Genomic DNA, 7,927 nt, shown 5'->3' with positions numbered 1-7,927 from the left:
CAGATTAAATAACATAGCGTTGGATTATAATCCAAAGTATAAAATAAATATAGATGAGTCTAAAACTGCTAAAATAATAAATAAATAAATAGGAAGAGACAAATATTCCCTACAGAAGAACTCCAAATAATATACATAGATACTACACCTTGCAGGAGCTGACACTTCATCACCACCACCCACCCCCCAAGAGTGGGCTAAATGGAGTGACTCAATTCTGAAGAATAAATATGGAAAAGGAATAGTGAAGTAACCTGGAAAACACTACCCTACCCAAGTGACCAAGGTTAACATCACCACTGATGTCACGTGTACATCATGGACTCCCCATAGGAGTGATGAGAAGGGCACTTCATCTCTATGGGATTCTTTCTGAAAACTCATAATCAAATAATCGTGAGAAAAACATAGAATAATTCAAATTGAGGGACTTTCTACAAAATATCTAACCAGTATTCCTCAAAACTGTCAAGGCCACATAAAATCAAAGTGAAAATGTGAGTAACTGTCACAGACCACGACACTAATGGGACCTGACACATGGAAGCAACATGGTGCCCTGGATTGGACTTTGGAACAGAAAAATAACAGTAATGGGAAAACTGGGAAAATCTGAATACAGTCTGGAGTTTGGCTAATAGTAACATACAAATGTTGATTTCTTAATTTTGACATATATACCACGGTGATAAAGGTATTAACAACAGGGGAACCTGAAATTGGATGAGGGGCATACGGGAACTCTGTACTACTTTACAACTGTTCTGTAATCTAAAATTATTCTGAAATAAAAGTTTATTTTTAAAAAGAATCCAATATAATTTACCAGGTTAACAAAATAAAACCGTATGACCATCTCAATAGACGCAGAAAAAGCTTTTGACAAAATCCAACATTCATTTATTAAGTTTATTTTGAGAAAGAAAGAGAGAGAGTGCAACGGGGGGGAGGGGAAGAGAGAGAGGGAGACAGAGAATCCTGAGCAGGCTCCATGCTGTCTTTGTTTACAGTAAATATTGTAATATTATTACAATTTAAATAAAATAAATAGATGAATGGATAAAGAAGATGTGTATATACACAATGGAATATTATTCTGCCATAAAAATAATGAGATCTTGCCATTTGCAACAACCTGGATAGACCCAGAGGGTATTATGCTAAGTGAAATAAGTCAGTCAGAGAAAGACACATACCATATGATTTCACTTACATGTGGAATCTAAAAAACCAAACAAACAAACAAAAAGCAGAAACAGACCCATAAATACAGAGAACACATTATTGCCAGAGGGCTAGGGGTAGGGGGATGGGCAGATGGGTAAGGGGAGTGGGAGACACAGGCTTCCAGTTACAGAATAAATAAGTCACGGGAATGAAAGGTACAGCATGAGGGACACAGTCAGTGGCATTGTAATAGTGATATATGGTGGCAGGTGGCAGCTACTCTTGTGGGGAGCACAGCATAACTTCTAGGCTTGTCCAACCTTTATGTTGTATACCTGAAACTAACGTAACATTATGTGTCAACTACACATCAATAAAAAAAGGCTGCTAGAATTAAGAAGTGAGTGCACCAAGGTTTCAGGATGCATAATTAATATACACACAAAAAATAATTCTATTTCTATATACTAGCAATGAACAATTGAAAATTGAAAATTACATTTACAGTAGTATCAAAATGTGAAATACTTAGGAATAACTTTGACAAAATACTGACAAAAAGCCCTGCACACTCAGACCAAAACATGGCTAAGGGACATTAAAGAAGTCTTAAATAAATTTTGTTGGAAAGACATACTGCATTAATGATTCAGAGGACTCGACATTGTTGAGATGTCATGTCTCCTCAAACTGATCTATAGATTCAACATAATCACAATAAAGGCTTCAGCAGGATTCGTTGTATAAATCAATAAGGTGATTCTAAAAGTCATATGGAAATACTGAGGACCTAAAATAGCCAAAACAGCTTTGAAAAAAAATTGGAAGATGTACACTACCTGATTTCAAGACTTCTTGTAAAGCTGTACTCAGTAAGGTAGTGTGATATCAGCATCAAGGTAAACTAATAGATCAGAGTAGAACCGTACATACGTGAACAACTGATTTTCTTCAGAGATACAAAGGCAATTCACTCGAGGAAGAAGTCTTTTTTACACATGGCACTGGAACAACTGGATATCCATACACCAAAAAAAGAACTTCAATCCATAGTTTACCATACACAAAAATTAACCCAAAATGGACCACAGACCTACATGTAAAACCTAAAGCTCTAAAACTTCCAAAAGAAAACATGAAATAAAGTCTTTGAGGCCTTGAATGAAGCAAAAATTTCTTATATATGACGCAAAAAAAATGATCTACAGAGGTGCCTGGGTGCCTCGGTCAGTTGAGCATCTGACTTGATTTCGGCTCGGGTCATGATCTCACAGTTCATGAGATCGAGCCCCGTGTTGGGCTCCACGCTGAGCACGGAGCCTGCGTGAGATTCTCTCTCTCCCCCTCTCTCTGCCACTACTATCCTCGCCTGCACATGTGCTCTCTCTCAAAATAAATAAATTTCTAAAAAAGAATGCTCTACAAAAGAACATATTGATTAAATGTACTTAATCAAAATGTGAAACTTCTGTTCTTAAAAAGACACTATTTAGAGAATTAAAAGACAAGCCACGGACTGGGAGAAAGTATTTACAAACCATGTATGTGATAGAGGACTTATGTGCAGCATATAAAAAGAACTCTCAAAACTCTAAAAAAAGACCATAAAAAATTTTTAAAAAGCAAAAATTTGAACAGACCACCAAACAAGATATGTGAATGGCAGTAGACACATGAAAATATGCTTAACATCACTAGTCTTTAGGGAAATGCACATTGAAACCGGGCGATTTCCAGGTTGGTGAGTTCATAGCAGTGCTGGGAGTGTGGGGTGCCTGAGAGAGCACAGATCTCCACAGCGCGTCCCCCCGCATACTTTGCCCTATTCATCTCTTCCACGTGGCTCTTCCTGGATCGTACCCTTTTAAATAAAACGCTGAACAATCCCAAAACAAAAGAGCAAATTGAAGATCTGCTCTGGCATGGGTAAGCAAGAAGTTTCGAGATCATCTTTGTCGCCAAATGACTTCTAGAACCTCAGGACTTGACTCTGCCATGGGGGCAGGGTTTTGCTGTATGAATGATCTTACAGTGAAACGCCAACACAAACAGAGAATGCACAAATGCCTTCAGGGCTGCTGCTAAGACTTCACAGGGACTTCGTCCTGGGAACATAGGACAGTAGGACACCGGTGTCAAGCAACTAGCAGCTACAGACTTGCTCAGCTCGCTGCGCCGCTGCCCTTGTCCCCGCCTCTTGCTTCCCTCAGTACAACCCCTGCACCTTTTCTGTCAGATGCAGCCCAGGAGTGCCTCTCACAACTGCAGGCAAGACAACATATACAAGGGTTATCAGGAAACTGGTGTTCACGGCTCCTCATGATAAAGAAATCCTGAAATGTATGGAAACTGTGTGGAGCCTTGCAACAATCCCTGGAATGAAAATGTAGTGGGTACTAACCCACTGAAGAGAGATCTTCTGTGGGACACTTGCAAGAGGTACATGAAGGGTCTGAAAAAGACCTGTTTGCACAGGGAGTCGAATTCAAAGGCCACCTTGAAATGCTATACATGCATCTTTTCACGGGGGCAGATGTGACCATGGAGGTGGCCTTTCACATGTTTGGCTTTAAGCCTACAATTCCTGAATCCAGGATTTGTTCCAGACTCGTCTACGGCTAAATGCTGCAGACCCTGACGGCAGTGGCAGAACTCGAGGAGGACGGCCACTGGAGAGTTTTCACGTCGGTGGCTGGGGATGGGCATTTGATTGCAGGAGGAAAACTAAGTCAAGAAATGCCGATGTGAAGGTTGTGTATATGTTAGCCACCACAGTCTCTTCCAAAAATCTGAAGCAGCTGCACCTAAAGAAGGGTTTCGTTGTGAAGAAACATTAGCAGGTTTTAAGTGGGTTGGGAGTAGAATAAAAGGAAGCAACTGCGTGGTGCACAGCCAGGGGGCTAACAGAGGGGAGGGTCTGAAGGTTCTTATCACAAGGAAACCATGTTTCTCCTTTCTTTCCTTTTTTCTTTTCTTTTTGTTATATCCGTATGAGAAGATGGATGTTAGTTGAATCTACTTGGCAGTCATTTCACAATAGCTGCAAATCAAACCATCGTGCTGCATGCCTTAAAGGTATAGAGTAACATATGCCAATTATTTCTCAGTAAAACAGGGGTGGGTGGTGGGAAGGCCTCCTGGAAAATGGGAAAGAAGTCCTTTTAGTTCATTGGTTTTCCATGTGGAACTTCCCTTTGCATAAAGATGGGGTGAGTACAGCCATTGTTGCTGCTAAGATCGTATCATACCTGGAAACCATGAACACAACATCGAAACAGCAACTGATTAAGGTTTATGAAAATATGGTTATCAAATTCAGAGACTCCTTTTTTTAAGTTTATTTATTTATTTTGAGAGAGAGAGAGCGTGCGCGCACACAAGGAGGGTAGGGGCAGAGAGAGAGAGAAAGAGAATCCCAAGCAGGCTCCGCACTGTCAGCGCAGAGCCCCCACAAGGGGCTCAATCTCATGAACCACGAGATCATGACCTGAGCTGAAAGCAAGAGTCAGGCACTTAACTGACTGAGTCACCCAGGCACCCCTTTAAAAAAAAAAGTTTAAAAGACTTCTCAGTTCTTGTGTTATGCTCCAACTAACCTCAAAAGTGTATTTGAAAGGTTTCACAATTTTTATTCTCCAAAAGACTATCCACAATTCTGTGTGATACTTGTTATAGTGCAGGTACAGGACATTAGCACTGGATACGACAGCAGCAGCCTCCTGAGAAATCAGAACAGCCAGGTGATTACCTTTACTTCTCAAAAGGGCTGTGTTGCTGCTGCTTGGATGAGCAGGACAGAACCAAACATAAAGTACTATCAGAGCTGTGGGTATTTCCTGACCAGAGTGACCGTGCCTTATTGGAAGAAGGATTAAAGAAACTTAGTAAAGCTCTGATTTAAAATTTTTTGAACCCAGGGGTGCCTGGGTGGCTCAGTCGGTTGAGGGTCTGACTTCAGCTCAGGTCATGCATGATCAGGTCATGATCAGCTCAGGTTCATGAGTTCGAGCCCCGCGTCGGGCTCTGTGCTGACAGCTCAGAGCCTGGAGCCTGTTTCGGATTCTATGTCTCCCTCTCTCTCTGACCCTACCCAGCTCGTGCTCTGTCTCTAAAAAATAAACATTAAAAAAAATTTTTTTTAATGAAAATTTTTGAGCCTAGTGAAGAGTGAGACGATCGGGTCTTCCTTTCTGGTGCCCCAGTGAGACAGTACTTTGCACTGGTATGTGGGGCAGATCAACCAAGAAAGCTATGCATTGAATGCTTGTTAGCATTCTCTATTTAATCTGGACAAGTATCTTGTTTCCTTTTATTTCCTTTCTTTTTGGTCAGGTGACTAAACAAACGGCATAAATTTGAAATGAAATGGTCTTGAGGGAAAATATTCAAATTTTTCATAATCTTGAACGAAAGTCATTACATTAGAAGTATTATAGTTAACACTTTGTTCTTCCTTTACCAGAAACATAAGAATACAAAAGTGAGTTTTCTAATTAAAGTATGATTAAACCTAGTTCCATAGTCTTGTGATTGTGTATTGCACATTTTTGAAAGGCATATAAGTGTTAATGTAATTGTTGGTTAAGGAAATTAAATCATAAAGTGGGCAAAAAAAAAAGTGGCATTGTTCCCCATTCACTGTGGTAAAGTGCCATTGTTACATCACAGATATTTACAAATTAGAGTATTTGAAATAGGTATTTAGCATTTGTAGTTTAAAACAGTGTTACAATATGTGCCGTCAGCACCTCTGTTAAAGATGCTCTTGGTGCGGGGACACCCGGGTGGCTCACTCGGTTGAGCATCCGACCCTCGATTTCGGCACAGGTCATGATCTCATGATCATGATCTCATGGTCATGAGATTGAGCCCCAAGTCATCGGTCTCAGTGCTGACAACACGGAGCCTGCTTGGGACTCTCTCTCTCTGTTTCTCTCTCTCTCTCTGTTTCTCTCTCTCTCTCTCACTCTCTCGCTTTCTCGCTCTCTGCCCCCCCCCCACTCATGCGCACATGCACGTGTATGCTCTCTCAAAATAAACAAAAAAAAGATGCTCTTGGTGCAGTGTAAGTTCATTATATGTATTTACAATTATGACATTCATTAAACAAAACAATAATGGCAACACTCCTCTTGTCAGATTTCTCAGTGAATTCTCAGGGTCTGATGTGAACTGAAACAGCGTCCTGCATTGAATATGAATCAGGCATTTAATTTAATCCTTAGACAGCTAAAGAAAGTCAAACTGCATAGGGGCTTCCCCTCTACATCAGAGAGATTTGCTGATTTAAGAAAAGAATCTAAGAAGCTCTGAGTCTATTTAAAATTCTAACTTGTGAGTTATACCTTTATAAGTATATTTATTCTTTTGTCAGATGAAGTAATGCTAATTTTACTAATAAACAAAAACAGATTTTAGGTATTAATGAAACACTAAATTGAAGAGCCAGTTTATTCTAACATTTGCTGGCTTCTATAAGAATTTGTGATCACATGAGTTCTATTTATCACCTCTAGTGTGGAAAAACATTCCGGAAGGTCACTTTGGGTGCATTCTATGGTCTTCTGAACAAGACTTTACAGAGAAGTGCGGTCTAATCTTCCCAAAGTGCATCCTGTCCTGTATAGCTCACAGAGTACCTATGCACTTGGGGCGTAGTTAGGAGGTAACAATCACCAGTCTTGGGTAGAATCACACTAAACAAATTACCTAGAGGATATGGCACTGGTATTAGAGAATTTATTTCCTTAAAAGAAGAGCAATAATACAAAGTTTAAACTGATTAGAATGTTCATTAAATCTTGGTTTGATGCAGCCATAAGCTAACGTTTGGTTGAACTCACAGGATCCAAGTATAATTTTCAAATTATCGTATTGCCACAATTATTAATTTGCTCCTTCCTTACTTTCTAATAGCTGCATCTTGCATAAATGCAGAGCACCACTTTTCGGAATGTTTGAGGTTCGTTTTCAAAGGCTTTGGAAGAAGAAATGTGTAGAATTTTTGTTTTGTTTTGTTTTGTTTGCTTTTAGGAATGTTGATTATAATTTTGAAAGTGGCCTATATTCTACAAAGTAATCTGAACCAAGCTGTGTGTGTGAAAAATATATACATTTACTGTGAGGAGACAGTGTTTCGGTGACTGGAGAGCAAAGTAGAAGCTGAAACGGTAGGACAGCCCATTCACCATCACTGACCCCACATCACCATGACCAGGCCGTCTTCACGATCCCATTCCGTACGGCAAGAACACTTTAACTGCTTTAATATAATGCAGCAGTTAAGTCATCTTAATCGAGGTGAAAATTATTGAAGCTTGGATTCTTATCTCACAAATTTAAAAACCCAGAATTAGGTTAAATTTTATAAATATTCCTGAAGTATATAGCCTGAAGAATCATTTTACCCTAACCACACTCCGGGATCTGTCTGGGCTGATATGTAGCATGAATCTGACACACTGGCACACACTTGTCTAACAAGGTCAATTGAGCAACAGCTCAAGCCACGCAGGAGGATTTAGGGCCAATTTAGGTCCCAGCCCTGGGCTCTCTCTGCACTGTTTATCTTCTTCTTTATGAAAATATCATGGAAATGAATGAATTCTCACTGAGCATGCAGATCAAAACTGGGATTTCCTAGAGCTTTGGGGAGAAGGAAAGACTTTGCGGAGCAAGACCAAAGCATACATTGGAACTAAACGAACAATAGAAAGGTCAATAAGGCAGCACAGGAAATGCTTCTTGTGAAGGACAAACC

The 7,927-nt window shown here is 40.0% G+C and overlaps 1 pseudogene; it reads left to right on the top strand.

The window, feature by feature from the left end:
• Positions 1-3,403: 3,403 nt before the first annotated feature.
• Positions 3,404-4,502, top strand: LOC125919940 (glucose 1,6-bisphosphate synthase-like; annotated as a pseudogene).
• The last annotated feature ends 3,425 nt before the right edge of the window (positions 4,503-7,927 follow it).

The sequence above is a fragment of the Panthera uncia genome, chromosome B4, assembly GCF_023721935.1.
Source record: "Panthera uncia isolate 11264 chromosome B4, Puncia_PCG_1.0, whole genome shotgun sequence".
In the NCBI taxonomy this organism is placed as follows: Eukaryota; Metazoa; Chordata; class Mammalia; order Carnivora; family Felidae; genus Panthera; species Panthera uncia.
The sequence above is the reverse complement of the archived record's forward strand: the minus strand, read 5'-3'. Positions and strand labels throughout refer to the sequence as shown.